A 20874-nucleotide genomic window follows, 5' to 3' on the forward strand; every position below is an offset into this window, starting at 1 on the left:
GCTTTGTGCAACTGTTGGAAAACAGAAGTTGTAGGACGGAAGTGATCAGAAACCTTCAAGCTATTTTTGTAGAATAACCAGAGTACTCTATGCGAGAAGTACCAACTAATGAGGTCCATTCAGTTTTTCAAAATTCTTGGACACTTAAGCTCAGATTCTGACAAAATAATTGTGATGCTTTTAGTCATATCACTAAATAAGCAGGACCAAACTTTGTCCTTGGCATTTACTCCATTGCTATTCACTTATATGAAACTCATCCTGAAATGAGGATTATTTGCTCTATGTAGACCCACATTTTATTTGTATGGAACAATTTCAAATTTATACTAGCAAAAATCAGAACAAAAATCTGGCTCAAACAAATGAAGGGAATAAGGTGATAAGAAGTTCCAGCTCCTGAAATCCTCACATATCCTTGTAACCTCAGATAGCGAACTCCAGAAAATATTTGCTCCTGATTAACTCCCATTTATTTTCTTCAAAGATAAATGAGCTCGTAAATACTTTCCAACATAACAAAGCTTAAGAAAAAAATTCCAAAAATTCACATATTTGTCACATAGACAAATACATGACCCTGGAGAATTTGTGGTATTTATAATCTTCTGAATGATATCTTTAATGTTGCTTAGTAAGCAAGCAGCTGGATTTTCTATAATTCCTATTTACATCTCACAAGGCACTGTGATGATTCAGTAAAACTTCTACAACTGTACTTCATTAAAAAATGCTCTTTCATTGAAGGTTGATTTAATTGAAAGCTATTTTTAAAAATCTGATACCTGAATGTGTCATTTAGGGACAGCTGAGTTATCCTCACATATAGCGCTTTCTTTTCAGCTTATATCCTTACACAGGCACGTGAAATAGCCATTCTTTGAAAATAAACATGGCAACAGTGCCATGCATTATAAATAGCATCCAGAGCACACAGTAAGCTGATGAAGGACTATCAGAGCTTGCCATTCATCTGTGTGACATTTTGTTCATGTGTATGCATACAAGTCGAACCACGTCAGGAGCCTCCAATGGAGGAAGTAGCTCTTTCTCAGTCATGATTCGGTGTGCTGTGCTTGCCACCTGCTGGACGCAGCCACAAATTTTTCATCTCAAGAGTTACTAAAGGAAGAAGCAGCAATATTTTCCTGCCTCTTGATAGATCTGCAGATCCTTGCCTCTGGCAAAACTCCTGTAGAAGTAACTGCTTCCTGGGTGGACAATTTTGTATTCAGCTCCCTTGGGAAGGAGCAAAGCAAGCATTTCTTCAAAACCTGCTGATTCCTTTGGTCACCAAATACCATTGTCCCAGACCACCACAAGCATAGCTCATCTACAAAGTGCTGATTGTGTTACTACAAGAGACATCTCAAAGATGCACGTAAATTTTTTGGTTATTTTTGCATACATATATAATAAATAGAAAAAAAAAAAAAAGCATACTTGTGAAAGCAGTAACTAAGTATTTAACTGAAATGACTCATTATTAGGAAGACAAAGAAGCAGAGTCAGTAGTGATTATGAATAATAAAAATAACTATCACAGGACAAAACAACCAGAAGCCATTAGTTAGTAATTTTCATCATTTCAAGTTATATCCTGCATTTTCAAGAGTGCGTATCCTAGCTGCTGGTGCTACCTGTGTCGTGGGAAAAAGCAAGGGCATGCACGTTCTTCTGGGTTGCTCCAGGAAAGGCAGGAAAGGATTGCAGCTGTTGTGCTTTGAACGAAATGCTAGCCTTGAATAGATAGCTAATAAATAAATAACACTCAGATATTTTTTTTTCTAAGGAGTTGGAGAATGGTCAGCAGCTGTCAAGGACAGAATCCTATTTTAGCGTTTCCTAAAACAAAAATCAATAGATACTGAAAACCACCTATATCCGGAGTTAGAAGTCTCCAGCAAATCTAACAGGGCAGCAGCAGAGCTAATGCCTCCAGAGCACAGCTGTTACTGCCTGCAGCCATGTACTGCAGATGCTCCCGCAGAACCTCAAACCAAGAGTCAGTTGGAGTCCCCTTCTCCTTTAGTAAACTCACACCATTTTCTTCACCCATCCTGCTGTAATCAGTGCAGGTGCTGAGAAACACTTTTGCTGAGCCCTGCTTCCCCTACCCACGTACTTGCTGAGAATCCTGTGCTAGAGACCTGTGAGTGAGGCATGCAGAGCAGCAGTGCCAAAGGTTGCAGGGTCAGGCCCTTCTAGTCACAGTGTCCCCTTGAAGCACCTTGATTTAATTATTCTGACCTCCATCATGCAAGATGCAAAGACTCGATACAAGTTTGGTATCTGTTAGGTGCAGATAAGAGCAGTGCCTCCTTGGCCTTTGTGATAAGCTTGGGACTGCATGGTCCATACTGAGGAGAAGGCCAGAGAACCTACTCCTTGCCAACAAAGGAGGGAAGAGTAAGGTTTGGCCCTGTACGACTCTGCCACCTTGGGATATCTTTGGATTGAGCCTTCTTAATTTAATATCAAAACATGAACTAGTTACATGTACTTTAAACAAACTCTCACTCTCCCAAAGAACACAAAGTAAGTTAAGATGCGACGATATTGCATTTTAAAAACAAGTATCTAAAGTACTTTCTATTCTTAGGGCATCCAAAATTAAAATCCTTGATGTGCTTTTAGTCTGTTCCTGTACTCTCCTGGTGTGTGGATCTCAAGGCATTAGTGGGGACAGCACTTAGACCTAAATATAGGGCTATCACAGTTATAGTCCGTTGACTTGTATGAATGAATACTGCCTCTGTGCTGGAGGAATAATTGCTAAATCACATTATACTTGACATGTACATACATAACATTTATTTCTATTTATTGTGCAGTTGTCCCTTATGACTCATGTTTCACACTCCACTCTGTACTTGTTGGCCCATTAAATGCCTAGTCTGAATCATACTGTGTGCTGAATAACCTTAATTTCAGCAAAGTCTTTACAGATACAGTGGGGATTAATTTGGGTTCTTAGCTCAAACAATTGTTTCATGATTATATTGTTAATTGAGGTGTTGCAGAGGCCAGAAGTCCTTTCCTTTATCAGAATCATTATTAAGACGATGGTTCTCATCAACTTGGAACCGCGACAGCAGCAGACAATACAACAGGATTCCCAGGTTCAGTTTGGTTTTGCTTGTATAGCTTCAGCAACGATTTATCTTACTGACCTGCTTTTTAAATATTTTAAAGTGCAAGTATTCCCAGGGAGAAGGGTTTGCTGTGGAAACAAACAAGCAAACAAACAAAAAAAAGCAAACGAGAAGAGAATGGGATGGAGCAAGGAGAAGATCTAATAAGGAACTTGTTACTTTCAGAAATACTTAGTGCAGTATGTAAATAATTCTATTTTCACAAATTTTCATTTTGTTTTCTGTTTGCTTTTAAAGAACCTAAAGAAGAAATCTTTCAGCTAAGGGTTAAGAACTTTCAGAGTGTTTGGAGAGGCTCTTTTAAGATTCTTTAGAACATCCTGCTCAGTTTGGAACACATCAAACCATTCCTACCCAACTCACAAGGTCAGGGTCTCCAGCTCTGCTCTTCTGTGTCACAAGCTTGGCCAACGTATCATCCCACAAGCTAGTGCAAAGCAGTGAGGTTGTTCTATCAATCACTAAGTCCATTTTATCAATGACCTCGCTACCAAGGCTGAGTTAACAAATCCGCTATCTAATGGCAGAGCTGTCAAGCTCATTGTCGCTGGTGAGTTCTGCAGACATAGCTGTACAAGAAATAAGCACAGACCACATTTGAAACCAGGATCCCACAGTCTTTATAATGGTCTAGTGCTGTGTCCTTCAGCTTTAAAAATACCCTATGAATAACGTGTCAAAAACTAGATATTTTCATTTCAGTATTTTCGTGCAGTCATGATTTGTGAAGTGGTGGCTATGTTTTCTACTTCTATAGAAATAGCTTTATATTGTAAAAAGTTACTATTATAAGAGCTTCTATTGTCTGAAGTGTTATGAAAAGATACAAGATGTGTCGTCAATAGGTAACATCTTTGTGAAAGCTATCTTTGTTGCTGTGTTAGTCCACTCAAAGAAGAGATTTATTTCTATCTTACTGTAAGTACTCCAGTATTATCAGTGTCTTAGAAACCCATCAGATAACTGTATGTCCAGGAGAGGCAGATAAAGTGCTGCATATAGATCTATATCAGCTTGGCCTACCTAGCCTGAACTCCAGGCTTAGTTTAGAGCAGTGTACAAATACAAAAGAACAGAAAATATATGCTGTAGTAGTACTGTGTATAATTAAATTTGCTGAACAATTATGAAGTACTAAAGGAGCTAAAATAAGGCTATTTTCTTAAGTTTTGATCAAAGCGCTTTTATTTTTATACCCTTCTCTAAGAATTTGGTTTTGCACTGTAAAAAAACCCTCAAGCACAATAAAATTTGCAGACCCAAACCCTTCTTTGTATAAAAGCAGCCATAAAAAGAGAGAATGTTTATGATTTGCAGGATACTTCTCAAGGAAAGGGTATAAATAAAAGGTACAGGAGATGTAATTTCATCTAATGGAGAACTGTTAATGTTGAACCTGGTCATTTTGTGTGTGTAATTTGATCACACTAAGTGGAAGTATAAAGGAATATGCAGCAAGGCATACTTCATAGCATACTTTCTATGTTAGACTGTTACATGGTGCAACATATATCTTAAATTCAGCAAAATGATACTTCTGTTATTCTTGAATTTCTCTGTTTATCTGTAGTAACTTTGTATGCCATTGTCTGTAATTTTTAGATGAATGAGCAGTAGAAATGTAGTGCTTTGCTTTAGAAAGATCAAATTTTATGTTTTGGTCTAACTGGTAGTTTTGTAAAGTAATATTTTTGCACAGAAGCATTTACATCAAGTTGATGGTATTTTCAATATTTTAAAATATTACTCTAAAATACATTTAACTGTGTTGGTTCAAATTATTTTTTACACCACGTGGTTAGATTGTTTCTTTCAAATTCATTTTTTTTTTTTTTAATCAGACCTCCAAACAAAGCTGTTTTTAGCTTTACTTCACAACAGAGGTAGCAGAGTTTAGGAAGGACAGGAGCTGACAAGAACACTGGACTCCAAATGAGAACATTTTCTTTTTTTAATCTTTTTTTAATACAGCTCATAATCCAGAAACTCTGAAGTTGCAACGTGATTTTGTTTTGCTCAACAAGGCTTGTGAATCAATTTCCTGTTATTTAAAGAAAACTTTAAGCTAACTGGAAAAAAATATGTTGTACTTATTGCTTGAACCTGGGTAATATTCTGCACCTACAATAAGTTACTACACTCTCTTTAAGCATCTAACTTCAGTTTTCCTGCAGGGCTCACTGTTACGTGTGTACTGAATATGCCTTGAGAGCTTAGCAGATGAGCTCCAAAATACTAATATTCATTGCTATAGCCTGTAACAAACAGGTGCTGGATTTAAACAGGGCACTCAGGCAAAATCCTGTCAAGATGCTAGAAAATATACAGTATATCTAAAAAAACAAACAAACAAAAACAAAAAAGCAAAACCATCTAAGGCATATTCCGATTTTGATCTCTTACCTCCAACCCAAAAGAAGACTGCAAAGCTTATTTGCAAGATAATTTTTTTCCTTACACTTCACTTGAAGTTACGCTTACCTTGGAACTGTTTAAAGGCCAAGTTTTCTACCAAGCTAATTCAAATACTCTGACAAGGCTGTTCCATGACGGAATATGCCTTTATCTCTCCTGCCGTATCATTTGATTGATGATATGCCTGTGTCAAAGCAGAAGCCAATCGACACTGCAAAGCTCCACAACTTCCAGCTATGAGCAGATTGCCACCACCACCATGTACACTCGTGCAGAGTAGCACTGTGCTCATTAGCACCTAGTTTCACTGCAAATAACCTTACTTATCTGGCCCAATAAAACTATAGAATCCACAGCCTCCTGAAAGATCTGCCTCAAGTAGGGACAGCCCTACATTTCACTTACAATGAAACTCCTGCCATGCAATGCCAGCAGTATTGCAGTTACTGATAATGCATAATGCAGCACTTCACACACAGCTGTTAAGTTCACTATAGCAATGAAGAAGGGCACATGGAGCAGTACGAAGAATGTGCTGCATAACTGTATTAATCATATATTTTTTTAAATGCTTGCTTTCACAGAAAATAGAGGAATCAAAGACTTTGTATGCTTCAGATTTGGGAAATGCTTGCTTTTCCAAAAGCACAGTGCAGTTTTCTTAAGAGAACTCTAACAAATAAGGAAAAAAAATAAGATATTGAAACATCACTACACACAAATTTTGAATTGCAATTTAATCATGTAAAAGAATGAACTGGCATCTGGTCTATAACTTTTTCTGTCGACCGTGTGTTTGACAGCTTTTTACTGACAGTGGTTTCAGTATTTCTTTCTCCTTCAGAAGGAAATAAAACAGGAGATAAGTGAAAGAGAAGAGAGCAAAACACAGGAAATGTTTGAAGATGAGTCAATGCAGATATAGTTCCTAGAGCTGCATTACATGCTATTACTTTTGTTACATTGAAAATGGGTAGATTCCAAACCAAGAAACTATCTAAAAAGCAGAATTTGCTTGGAAGCTCTGTATAATGTTAGGCTGTTTGAGAAGTATAAAGCCTCAAGCTTTATAGTAATCAAAATTGCAAACATACTTTTAACTACATATTAAACCCTCTAATATTCTATACTTAAATTTTCAGTTTCTACCTTTTACAAGCGTACTTTGATGTTGATTTAGAGAAGTAGTCAAAGCAGTTCTGAAAACACCAACCATAAATCTGTCACAGCTCTTCCAGTGAGCAAACAGGGCAGTCTGAACATTGCTCTTCAGATTTCTGTAGTTCAGTACTAAAATCTGCTTGCTTTATTCTCATCTAAAATGGTGTTGCCTCATGGACATGGTTATAGTCCCTAGTCTGTTAAATGAGACTTTGTATTTTTAAGAAGAGGAAAAGACAAAAATGTGCAGTCAGCTGTCATGCAAGAGCTATGGGGAGTGGTACTATGGCATATCACAGACATTTATCAAATGAACATGAACACTGGTTGGAGTCCATTCACAGTGGTGTCAGCTGGAATTTGACCATTGGCTTGAAATAAGAGACAGCACTCAGTTCTGAGAAGTCTCATGTCCTGCCTTTAATTCTAAAATCAGGACAAGATCAGCATGTGAACAATCGTTTCATCTCCCTTTGCATACAGATTGAGCTATAGCATTCAACCACAAGAAAACCACTTGCACTGTCATTGGATGCACACGGTGCAATCAGCTGGGGTTCTCTATGCAAAACAGATAAGACCAAAATGATGGAACCAAAAAGTCAACCCATCTGCTTGGACGGGTTGTAGTAGACACAGATAAAACAACCTAAAAAGTACCAAAGAGATTTCCTTATACTACAAAGCTGCTTCCTAGCTGCCTTTCCCCTGCCGCTTCTCTATTGTTGTGAACAGCACTTCTTGCAGCACATATTAATCAGGAAATTAACCTGATGTTAGTCTGCTTTGCTATCAGGGAGTTTGCAGTAATTTGCATGAACACCACGTGCAGTGTTGCTTAGTAACAGGGACAGTGGAATAAAGCCATAAAATGGGAGGAGGAAGATGAGGCAGGAGAAAATCATAGCAGCATAAAAACTTTTATTGGCACTTAAGCACACTTTTCCCTGATTGAAGCAGAATTCATGAAACAATTACAAGCCCATGACAAAGGCTGGTAATGATTAGCCCTTAAGAACTACAGTTGTTTTCTGACAGTTTGGAAGCTATTTTTGTTTATTGCAGAAAAGGAAACATCAAATCTTCTTTGGACTACTCAAAACTGAAGACACAGATTAGCACCAGCTAATTACCTACTGCCAGCATTTCACTAGAACTCCCACTGTAGAATAGAGAATCTATGGAATAATTTAGAATTGTAATTAATTCTTGTCACCCAACTAGATTTTTTAAAGTAATATTATGCACTTCAGTACTCAATACTTATATTATGATGTGCAGAAGTGGAAAATATATGATTTAAGGAATTATTAGGAAAAAAGATAAGTAGTTGTTACAATAAATTACAATAAATTCAGCCTGAAATACTGACAAAGATATGTATTATAAAAAGAAAAATCAGTTTTGCAATGAAGTCTAATCTACATGAAGCCTTTCATACATTTCAACTATAACTGTAATTCTGCTATTTAAATAAAGACATACCTTTTTACTAGTAGCTAAATGTTACTTCAGTCATGGAACATGAGATTTTTTTTTCTCCTAGATACAAGATTTACATAGAACATAGAATAATTTTTCATAGCAATGATCATGTTTCTGACACATGTAGAACTTTTTCTAGTCATCCACCTATTCAAAAATAAATAAATTGCAGAATATCCCTGCAGCAACTGGACTGCAAAATCTCAATACCTTGCTTTGTCCCACTGCTTGATGCAGTAAAGCAGTACCCAGAAATAGGCAGCATGTTTGACAATTGTTCTCTAATTTAGAAAAAACACACTTCTCACTGTCTCTTTGTTATCTGCTTCACATGACCCTTGAAATTAATCTTTTTTCTTTTTTTTTTTATTGTTTCTGTTTCTCAAATAAGGCCCTGGATCTTGGTATCCTTTAACGTCATTTGAATGTTGTCTTTGATTAGTGACTATGTTAGTTCACTAAATTTTGTAAGGTCCACTCCTAACCCTGATCTATCTAGAAGCAGCTCAGAGCTTTAGACAGATATCAGCTTACTCCAAAACACCACTTCTGAGCCCATCAGTGGCACATAACCATAAAGATGGGCAGAAATGCTGCAGCCTCTATTCCACCCAACTGTGTCATACAAATAAGCGTTGCAGACCACTTCCTCTGGACAGAAGAGTTGACGTTCATCATCCTGTCTTTATGCCACTGATTTCTATAAGCAGTAGAATTTTCCTGTTGTGCTTTTTCAAGTGAGAGCATAGAGTTGGAAGGGAGAGAGAAGCAGCAAAGCAGAGACCCATGTTAGGATATGCCTGGTGCTCCACATGGTCTTTACAAAACTGGCTGCCCTGCATACAGCAGTGCCTTTGATCATGTCTAGGCCTACTGCTGGTAGTACACTGACCTTCCACTGATCCTCCACTAGACTGCTGGGACTTGTCCAGCTCAGAACTTGGGCATTCAGACAAGATTTGCATAGCAACCAAACAACCTTATTCTTTTTCACTCTAAGAAACTCAAACTTTATCTAATTTATGAATTCCCGGACCTTCTCCAATTCACATTTGCACATACTTCCCCTGCTTTGTTGATTAACTTCTTGTTACGCCTAATTTCTAAATGCAATGCTGTGGGGAAGGAGTCAAAAAGTTTACTCAATAAGTTCAAGTGTATGTTTTTGATGTTGGATAAACAATAAATAAATGACAGCTTCCGTATTGAGAAACTCAGAAATGAGTCCATATAAATTAGCAAACCCTGCTTCAGAAATACCAAAACCACTGAACCATTAGAAGACTCTATATAAAAAAAGAGAATTTCTTATTACAAAAGTATCTGAGCTTACCTGAGAACCTATCCAGCCATAACTTTGAAGTCATAACACGCATCTTTGAAGTAACGTGTACCTTTGAAGATTTCTCTTCACACAGTCTCCACCACAGATTAAATACCCTTTCCAATAGATAATTCTTAAACCTTTTCTCGTCCCCACAAGAATAGGTAAGACAGAAATGCCAACTAAAACTTCTTCTCTAAAAGCATTGTCATCTATCAAACGAAACACATCTAGAAGCAATGAAAATACTACAGAAATATAAAATATTAGTGAAATACTAAGACTAGACTCGGGCTAACCCTGCCCCAGCTCTGCACAGGGCATGCCATTTGTTAGAATGCATTTCCTCTCAGGCAGCTGTATTAAAAATGAAGCAACATAACATCATCTTTTGACCACAGCCCTTTAAGACAGCTTATTACATCACACCAGTTACAGGTGTATCCAAAAGCTGCAACTCTTTTCATTCAAGTTTTCACTGACAAATTTTAAATACTTCCCAGTGTCCCAATTTTTTAAAGAAATACAAATCTCCATTAAAAAAAAAAAAAAAGCTGACATGAAAGAGAATTCTATGCAAAGTTGCACACACAAATAAAAATAAATCACATCCCGTGCGATTTCCTAGGGGAGAATACCCCATAGAATTTTCTGATCTAGGAACAAAACAATGAGATACAATTTGTGAATCAATGCTCAACTCCGAATATAAAGAATTTAAACAGAAGAATCACTTCCCTCTCCCCAAAACTTTTTTAAAACATAAGCACTGTTATTTATCAGCTCCCTAGTGAAAAAATATTTGTGGTTTTCTTTTAAAAAATGATGAAGCAAAACAGATGCTGCAGTGCAGAGAGCACAACAAAAATGAGAACAGTTGTTTGCTGACTCTCCAGTGTGCCATCCACATCATTCGCAATCATGCAAGACCTCATTAGGCCATGTGCTGAGCCAGGATGCAGCCCTACTGCCTTGGGAGCTCCACACGTGCAACTGAGATCAGGATTTGGCCATGTACTTTCTTTCCCAACCCAACAAGCATAATCCTTACAGCATAAGTTCTTACAGATGCACAGATAAAGCCAGCCATGGTGTAACTTCACTGCTGGCAGAGCTCACATTCCCAGCTCCAAACACAACTCACAGATGTCACGTCTGCATTTACACCAGGACAGCAACCAATAAAACATGAAACAAGACTGTCCACTTACCGCACTCTCAGTAATCCTGCCATGTCAAAACTCACCAAATTAACAACTTTCCAGGACAGCAGCAGAATCCTCTTGCTATTGGTACCAATGGCTGCTGCACCTGTGGCGTTACTCCTGCAGCCTGCTGTAAGGCCCTAGCCAAAGCAGAAACCATTTATTCAAGTTCTTTCACTTTCCACAGCCCAAAAAGCTTTTTTCCTTGCAACTCAGAGTTTGGGGAAACCAAATCCCAAACAAAAGTGTCTCATCACAGAAAAAAAAGAAGTGAAGACCCACACACCCCCAGCTGCTCCTGATGGGACTCCTCCCTCAGCTGCACACTGACCAATCTGCCTCACTCCCAGGGGGGCACCACAACTGCCCTGAGGGCACTTAACAAACTGGGCAGCCCCACCTGAGGCCTCATTTCAGCCCAGCTGAAGGACACTGGTATGCAGTCCTGCTGAGCTGCAGGCTTTCCTGGCTTTGGAGCTGATCTACAGGCTGATACTAGCCCTGCATGACCCACCCATGCCACGTTTGGCCCAGCTGCCCCTGCACTAGGTCTGACTGAAATAAACATGCTGACAAGTTTGGAATTATTCTGGTAGCAATCTCTGAAGCTAAGAGTTTACCACAGAGAAGACTAGGATATAGGTTAGCCATGCAGGCTTAGATAGCACTAGGGTTATGTTCCACATGAACACCTGAATCACATCTCAGAATTCAGAGAAAGGATTCATTTGGTTAGGGCTGCCAGAATAATTTCAGTCATGTTCTATTATCTAGCTGCTTTTGAAGACTCAGTATCACCTCGGATATTTCTGAGTGAATACTGTTGGCCTCAGCAAAATCTAAGATGCTTTTTGCCTTCTTGTAGCTTGTATCCTTCTAACAGATGTTGTTTTGCAGGAATTTGGAAGATCAACATTCTTGGGCTACAACGTAATCTTAGAAATTGCAAGCTCTCCCAACATCATCAGAACTTCTAAGCTGTATAGTGTATACAGTTCAAAGACGGCAGTGGAAGCTTTGCTTCATGCTGTTAGCAAATTCTGTAAGAGGCATGATTCCTGACAGACATTTTGTGTTGTGACTACATTGCGTGGTTCATCATTTTCCCTGTATAGCTTGTAAAACCCTGGGGGGGCAGGGGGGGAGTTGAATGATGCTAGTATGAAATTCTTCAGGCCTTGTAAACCTTGAGGATTCTGTAAGGAAGAAGTTTCTTAGATTACAAAACTTGTCTGTTAATTGACCCTACACATCAACACTAACTTTCTCCTCATCTTCAGCCTTGAAAACTTAGTCTAACCAATAAACAAATCAGAAGTGTCTCTGTCCATTCAAGAATAAAAACAAAAATCTGAAAGTACAGGACTGAAACTTAGTTCTGAATGATATTGAAACAAGACTTAAGAGGAGCCAAAGGAAACCAAATAAAACGTTTCATTTCCATTATTTAGAGAATATTGTTGTTTTTTTTTTCTTTTTAAACAAATGCTTCTCAGCACTAGGCTATTTCATAGCAACCTAATTACATTTTTGCTAAAAGGGCATAAATCTCAAACAGCTGTTACATTAATGTGCAACTTGGGACAAGAGAGGGGGGGGGAAAAAGTAAATAAGTACCCGGAATAGTTTTAAAGCATCTTAAAAAAAAAAAAAAAAGTAAATGTTTATAGTCCTCTGTAATGATCTGCAAAGATCTCTGTGCTGTTGCATCCCTGCAACTGGGATTGTGGCCTAAGTCAGCAATTCTGAAAATGTTGTCCCTAGAAAGCAGACTGTTTCCTCCAAGTTTCCAGATGCTAAACTACATTAAAAGAAGTACATACATTAGGCATTTTTCTCTGTAATTGCTGCTGTAATGTTAGAAAATTATGAAAGGAACAAAGATCAGCAGTTTGTGAATGGATGGAAGCAAGCAGTCTTTCTCTTGCTATGTGGTCTGTCCCAGAAATGAGTTCAAGGATTCCTGATGTAAGTCTATTTGAAAGGTAGATTTATTTTTTTAATGCTTGGTGCTCTCCAGGCTGCTTATAAATGCTTATATGGTTTGTCTGTGTTCTTGCAGACTCCTGGACTTCTGCTTGACTGTGGTTCCTCAGGGCAGAGTGAATTATAAAAGAAAAATTATATAGATCAACAATTCTTGTAGACTACACTATGGGAAAATATATATATAAACACACACATAAGAAAACCTAAAGCTCTTACCTCCCAGATCTCAATTACAGAAAAATAATGTCAGTGAAAAATTGCTACTTTCATAGTTACTCTTCTCAATAACTGTTTTTTGAAATCCCATGACAAGCTCTCACAGTGCATTTTAAACTTTGAAGCAGTGAGGTAGATCAAAGCACATTTGTGTTTATTCTCTCTTATTAAGGAAGCTACACAGTGTTTGACAGCTATGGGCCTTGTGAGTTATGTGAAACTTGTAGAATCACAACAGCAACAGACTTGAAGCTGTACATGTCTCGATAGATTTAAATACAAAATAAGAAAGTATCGTTGGCAGTTAAATGGTTTGTGGAGTTTTTCTCTTCTTCTCAAGCCATTCATGCAGTGTTTCAGACAAGAAACAATAAAAAACTAAGGTTAGAAAGAAAAATGGTATCTCTTCCACTCATGAAAAATATTGTTTTCCTATATTTTAACACACTATATTTGGTGGGGGAAAAAAAAGAAGAAGAAGAAAAATTTAAAAAAAGAAAAAGTTTTTAAGACAAAGTCTGGCTTGAAGAGCTAGGAGAAAGGACATGGTTAAATGGCTTAGAATACCTGTAGAACACATTGTCAGGAGCACTTGTGCTACTATTTACACTGTCTCCAAATCTTCGATACAGAAATACTTTTAACAGAGGGAGCAATTGCAGAGATCAAGAACACTTTCCTCTGTCATTCATTGCTTTGAGCAATATGTACATCTGCATACATGTTTCTTACAACATGAGTGTTTCATAGAGTTACATTTGGAAAGAATGTGGCCTCGTTTCACTGGCCCAGCCTTTGCAAAGAAAAGCTCGTAGAGAAACAAATCACTGAGGAAGATGTGTCTGAAAACACAAGTTCACCCTCTGAAGCAACATCTACCCTTTGCTTTGTCAGTTTTCCAACAACAGCTGCTAGTTATCTGTCATATTAATATGCTTTCAATATACTATGCTTGAAACAGCTGGGCCAACTTGAAACCAATTTGAAAAACATGTTTATAGAAAAAGGCAAAGGAAATGACCTGTAACATTGTAGACACAATATGTTCCACAAGAGAGCTCCATCAGTTGAGTTTTTACCAACTCAGTTGTTTTCTTATCATTCAATGTCTTCAGTTTTCATTTTGCTGCTGCTTGTAGGTCTGGGTTGCCTCTGACTTCCAATCTATCTTCCCAGTATTTTCTGTGGTTCTTTGGTCCCAGAAAAAGCAGAAGTAGAACAGCCATTTAAGTGGGCAGCTTCACCCCGACATTCCTGTGCATCTGCAGCAGCATGCACTGACTAAACCAGGGCTTGGTTACATAGCAAGCAGGTGAGTGAAGGGAATGAGCAAGTAGTACTTCCTTTTTGCAGCTATGAAGAGACAAGAATGAGATTCAAAGAATTAGCACTGCAAAATGATTCAAAAAAAAAGATCACAGTTTTAACTATTTTAGATGTTAGGATGACATTTTATAATACGACAAAGAAGAAAGCGTTGGTGAAAAAATCATTCTCCCAGCTTTCATTCTGCATAGTTATTGAGTTGATGAAGTATTCCTAAGTTTCAGTGCAGAAACCAAGGCTCTTCTTGCCTTTAGCTACAGTTATTTTTCATTTTTCCACTATCAGCGCACAAAATTTTACATGGTCCATGTACCAGTAACCCAAACTAATTGCATCTTACATCAGATTTTGAAGCTGAGAATGTGAATTAAAAAAAAAAAAAAAATCCTCATAAATACTACATCTTTTCTCCCTTTCACAAAGAAACACATGCATGCTTTTAAATAGACATTTGAGAAAGGAAATACTGCAGACATATTGCTGTCACTTGGCACTAATTATTTTGAAAGTTTTGGTCATTTTCCACTTAAATTCTCAAGCCTAGATCCAACACTTACAGGAAACACAAGAAACACAGGAAACTTTTATGTATCCATGTGTTTTTGAAAAGGAAGTTACAAAGTGATCAGTGGTGTTTAGAAATAATGAGCCACGCAAAGAGCCAGTTGACTAGAAAGAAAGTCGATACTGACTAAAACATTCAGCTCTGCAAGTTCTTTATCAGCAAATCAAGATGCTGCTGGTCTGCAAAAACACGCTTATTTCAGTTGTGGTCAAACACAAGTTGATCATAAGCTTCTGATGCAATGCCATTGTGGGAAAGCCAATGCAGTGCTGCAATGTGTGACATGAAGTGTTGTCAGGAGTTAGGAAAGTACTGATGCTTTTGCATAGTCTCTAGTGGTTCTTTCTCTGAAATGCTGATCTGAGAAGCCACGGTTAGAAACAAAAGTTGAGACTGAATCACTGCAGAGCAGACAGTGAGAAACACAGTGCATGCCTGTCATAAATGGTTGTTTAATCCAGAAAATAGATATGAGACCATTTTTTTTTTCATGTACAGTGAAGATCCTGTGTCTGTAAATTACATTTTTTCCTGCTTCTCTTATGTTACTGTGTTCAGGGAGTACTTATTTAATCAGTATTTAGACATACAAAAAATACATAAAATTTCACACATTTATTTATTGCCCTGTAACTTGCAGGATATCTGATCATGCAAATGCAAAACTTCCACTAGTGACAGTCACATTTTTGTTTAGACAGAACTGCATCCCATGCTGAACTGGGACTCTCCTCATGTCAGTTTCCCTACCAGCTCTAATTCTCAACCTGGCTTCCCACTTCTTACCACACCTTCAAACTTCTTAACTTCTTCTCTTTGTTATAAATCTAATCAGAGGATAGCAAAACAAAACAAAACAAAACAAAATAAAAGAAAACACCATGTTGTAGCCAACTGCTATGCCACCCCATTTGAACCATTGCTTTTGCAGACAGGAAAGCTTGAAATCAAAGTATTTGTCTCACTTCTACCAGACCACACAATGAAAACCTTGAGCATATTACAGCAGTAATATATCAGTTTCAGAAGGCATGTTAAATTACCCCGAATCTGCAGAAAATTCTGTGGCAAGTTTGCATAAGGAATGAAGATGGCAAATTTGCAGTGCTGTGTCCTGCGATACGTGGCCTCATGAGCTCAAGAGCAAATACTACACATTGCTGCTTCATTGCTGCTTCACGTTCCATTTATTAGTGCAAAGGTGTGATATGGATTTGGAAATGTCAGCATCCCAACAAATCCCTACAAAATCTACCAGGATAAAACTATGAGTGATAGAAAGTTTTCAGTTGTCTCCAAGGTGATTTGTAGTTCATACACAATATTAGAAAGTCTATAGACCCAATTCTCTATGAAATATTATCAAGTTGTGCACAGCAGGACTAATGAATCCTCATAGAATTTATCATTCAAAATAGAAATAAAACAAACAAACAAAAACAAACAATAGAAGGATAAGGAAGATTGTTTTTTTTTCCCCTTGGATGAAAGTGCTCTTTCAAAAACGCTTTTAGTCATTCCCCTCGTCTACAAATTACACTGCCAATGAATATATAACTGCCCTTGCCTATGTATCACTTCCCAATCTGAAGATCTTAATTAAATAAATGGTTACATTAAATGAAATTAGATTTTAAAATCCCACAACACAAAATAAATGAACAACAACAACAAAAAAGCATAAAAACCCCATACATTTTACATGGAAAATCTTTATTTTCTACCAGCACACTGCTGTTGAATAGACACAAGTCAGGAAACCATATCAGGGAAGGAACTTCTATTTATAATTGGTTATTTAGCAGAGATATATATGTGTGTATGTATGTATATATATTCCACACCTACATATAATTTTGTGTGTGCATATATATATGTCTATCTTTTATATTTTATATCTGTCCAGACCATCTCTTCTGATGACCCATGCACTAAACTGCATGGCTGGAGTCCTCAGTCACAAAACATCACAGGTGTGATATAGTGGCTGGAGAATACAGCACAGTGTATTTGGGATACCTTCTGTACGATTTCCATGAAGCAGTACAACAACATTTCCACATCAAAATATATCTTTTTTTTCTTTTTTTTTCTTTTTCTTTTTTTTTTTTTTGAGAAAAAGTTTTAAATAATTCACAGAAAATGTAAAGATTTCAGGTAGCTGTGATGTTTCAGGAGGATTCAGGAGGTAGCAGATCAAAGCATGGTCTCTCCTCCTTCACCCCTTCCCAGCAGATCTGATTTCAGGGTTGGAAACTGAGAAGTGCAGAGAAACTCAAGTAAGAAGCAGCGATAAATTAGTAGCAAAAAGCCTCTGTCTAACACTGGATCTGCATGGTCCCAGTGTTTGAGTCAGCTGTATTACAAAGAAGACTCTTACAGACTGCTTCTAATCAAGGTGGTAAAAATAATTGTTTCAGTTATACTCTTCTATGCAAAAAAAAACCCCACAAGCAACCAACCAACCAACCAACCAAAAAAACAATTTAAAGATCTAAACTTGTGTAATACAACAAATACAACAGAATCTGGACACTGAATTTAAAGCAGCTATCTTATAGTCTCTAAACACCGCCACATATACAGACCAGAATATTTCTCAGGAATGCTATCTTCTGAATTCTGCTGCTTGCTTCTTTTTTTTCTCTGTCAAGGCCCTTTTCATTCAAGTTTAGCAGAAAGGTGTCCAGCTGAATTAATTTCCAAACAAATTCATGCAAATGAATAGCAACATGACATAAATTGTTTGCACTCCTTATGTTTTTCCTTTGTTCTGTGAAGGGTACTTGCTACTGAAAAATATTAAATTATTCATTTTGTGAGAAGTCCAGATTTATCTTTAGCCATTGACTTGTTTTTGAGAATAAAAGGAACTTTTCATCTAAGCAAAAATCCATATTTGGTTCCACACACTTCAGTAGCATTAATTTGATTTCTTGTTACTTTTTCCTATCATGTCTCACAACAACCTAATAGAATTGCTTAAATCAGCCCTGTTCTCCTCTTGATTTGAGCTTTGTTTATTTACATGTTCACAGAAGAACAAACAATGCCAAGATTAATCAGAATGAATTAATTTGCTACCTCATACTCCTATAATGAGTGAGTTATCACTATTATCTTTGCAATTAGTGTGCTTTAGCAATGCTATCCAAGTGTATATTATTCGTCAAGTTAATCACTTTGGAAAGAGTTTTGTGAATGCTTCTCATTAACTAAGAACCACGATTCTTCTGTAAAGGATCACATTGTTACATGAGCAAAGTGATATGCAGAATACCTCATTTATAATACCTGGTCTATTTGGCCTTTTTCATTTCATGTTTTTGTTTTTACAGCATGACATATCCAAAATCTGATGATAAGGAAGAAGGAAGCTTATCTAACTGAAGACAGAGAAATAGTTGTAGCCTCCGTGCTTTCAGCAGAGTTCCATTTTTTCTGCAGCTTGTGAACTTGTCTTATTTCAGTAAATGCAAAGTGAGAAATTCTGACCATTTCTAACAGGCCTTGTTTTTCTGAAATGGCAGAGCTCCCTGACCTTTGCCCAGGCCTAGCACCAGCTGATAGAGCCCTTCTTCCAGCAAAGGGCAACAGACTTCAAAATCATTCAGAGTTGAAGGTGATTTATCCAAGCACTGGACTTCAAACACTATCAAGTCTACTGATGACAAACAGGCTATACAGGAGAAAAATGGTCATGATTTACATCACCCACGAAGGCCAATATTGCAAAAAATCAAAACAGAACAGTAAATTACCCAGCAAGCTGTAAAAAGAAATTTCACTTAAGCCTAAGAGCGGAATCTAGCTGCTGTGCCCGGTCCATTTTCTTCCTTGAACCTTTCTTGCTGATGTTTTTGATACAGCCTGGACTCTCCCATTATGTATCATCTGTCTTCCCTCCCACTCGTGGTCACCCTGCTGTGCTGTGTTAACTCCAATCCATCACTATCTGGATCACATTTAACTAGATGAAATGGAGATTCATCTGTCTGTCTAAATCCTTCTGTTAGAACTGGAAGTGGATGATAGCACACTGACAGCCTGATTTACCCTTCTCCCCCTGAGGATCCCGGAACAGGAACTGAGGAATACTGAGGAAGAAAATGTGCTAACAACCCACATTAGTTATCCTGGGGAGACCTCAGCAGTGGGCAGATACCCTTGTATCTCTTACAGCACAACTCTAGCACCTGCCTCCACAGCATCTGCTTCTCACATTGCTGGAGATGTTATATAGGTGTTAACGTTGTACTGAACTACACCAGAAGAGAAACTCCTACATCCATCAGATATAGCAAGAAGTTGAGAATTGAAAGAGCTGGCTTCTGTCAGTAAGGGTGCTGAGTGCCTGGTTATTTTTGTACTTTTTTCAGATTAGGATCTTTTCAGGGAAGCCATGATCTCTGACTATACACCACATGCTGATTTCAGTGCCTTAAGAATTAAGGGAAGGAACCTTTACGCTTTTTGAATCTTTGAGCTGTTGCTGAGCCCTGCCATGACCCCAGCCAGCCTTACACATGCCAGAGAATAGGCTTGAGTACAAGAACCCACCACTCTTGATCACAATGGAAAGCCCATCCCAAGGGCAAGATAATTAAGCAGAAGACATCCATAACAAATGAGTGTGAGGTCAGTCCTTATTGTTCTGTTAAAAGTATTTCTTCTGCTTGGTACTCAGCTTTTAGATTCTCAGTACCTGGCTTCAGAGAATTCTGGCACTGCCACGATATTTACCTGCTCCTTCCACTTCAGTAGTTTCACGTCATTTTCAAGCAAGTAGGAATTCAAATGTGAAATGTATGTACAACATTCTGTAGTTCAGGATAAAAAATACTTTCTGAACACTAAGCAGTTCATAAATGAACACAAAAGAAAGCTGCAATACATTCATTCTTAATCCTAGTCAATATTAAAAATATCTCACGGGAGATACAAATCCAATGACTTCATAAAAGACAGATTACAAATTTTGTTGCTTCCTTGTTACATTTTTGCTCCATAGCCTAGATCTCATCCCAACCGCTGTTTCCTCTCCCTATCCTAGTTCCCATTCACATGTTAATATGCATCTGTGAGGAGAAAGGAATGGGGGGGAGAGGGACATACATACCCATAGCTACCGAAATGGTAGGATATAAGCATGTCCCAGGGCACAAAAGTTGAAAAAGCCTTTGATGAATTACAGGATGCAATATTAATAATATATAAATACAAAGAAAATACCAGCAAAGCTTGAAGTACATGTTGGATAGCAGATTCTGCTGATCCTGGCATCTTCAAAGTATCTCAAAGGTTTTCAGAATATTTTCAGAAGTATAACTCTTCAAAACTAATATTATCTAGAACACACAAGTAATGATGATAAAATAAACAATAATGATAAGATATAATAAATAGAGATAACAGTATCCCATAATCCAAAAACATACGCTGGCCTGAGGCACAGTTAGGATTTTCATACATTATATACATATATAGGATTAATATTTGGGCACTGAGGAATTTTTCAATGTTATTTTGGAACTTAATAAATATCAAAGAATAATAAGATAAATTTGTCAGTCAGGGATTAGAAGTTCTGGCAATATATTGTGACTAAAAGAAAATACACTGTTTTTAAACATAACAAAATATCTGGTTCAGAAAATGTGTAACTGCTGAGAACTTCTAGAAAAAGAGATGTTATTTAATCTTAGACATTTCACTCAGTTTGATAACAAATGGAACGAAAGGTTTCATGTGATAAAGGATGCTTCTGAAACATCAATATGTATTTTTTCCCTTTACTGGTTTACACTTATCCTTCATAAGAATGTCAAGGCTGAGTGTTCTACTGCAGAGTATTTCTCTTCCCAAAACTGAAATAATATAGGTAGCACTAGCCTCTGCTCTCAGTTTTAAGTACTAATGCCCAAGGTTTATTCAGCCACGGCCTACTGATGTGCTGTTGGCTTGTAATCAGACAATAAAAAGAACAGATGGCTTAACCAAATTTAATTTGTTATTTTATTTATCCTTATGCTG

General features: G+C 37.5%; 1 long non-coding RNA gene across 1 annotated transcript in view; it reads right to left on the reverse strand.

Moving 5' to 3' along the window:
* LOC116230821 (uncharacterized) overlaps positions 1-12170 on the reverse strand; it is a 183032-nt gene extending 170862 nt beyond the window's left edge. The window contains exon 1 of the long non-coding RNA XR_016469643.1: positions 10787-12170. This is a non-coding gene — a long non-coding RNA (uncharacterized LOC116230821). The remainder of the gene's footprint in view (positions 1-10786) is intronic.
* Positions 12171-20874: the final 8704 nt, after the last annotated feature.

The sequence above is a fragment of the Phasianus colchicus genome, chromosome 10 (assembly GCF_987193195.1).
Source record: "Phasianus colchicus chromosome 10, bPhaCol1.hap1.1, whole genome shotgun sequence".
NCBI classification, from domain to species: Eukaryota; Metazoa; Chordata; class Aves; order Galliformes; family Phasianidae; genus Phasianus; species Phasianus colchicus.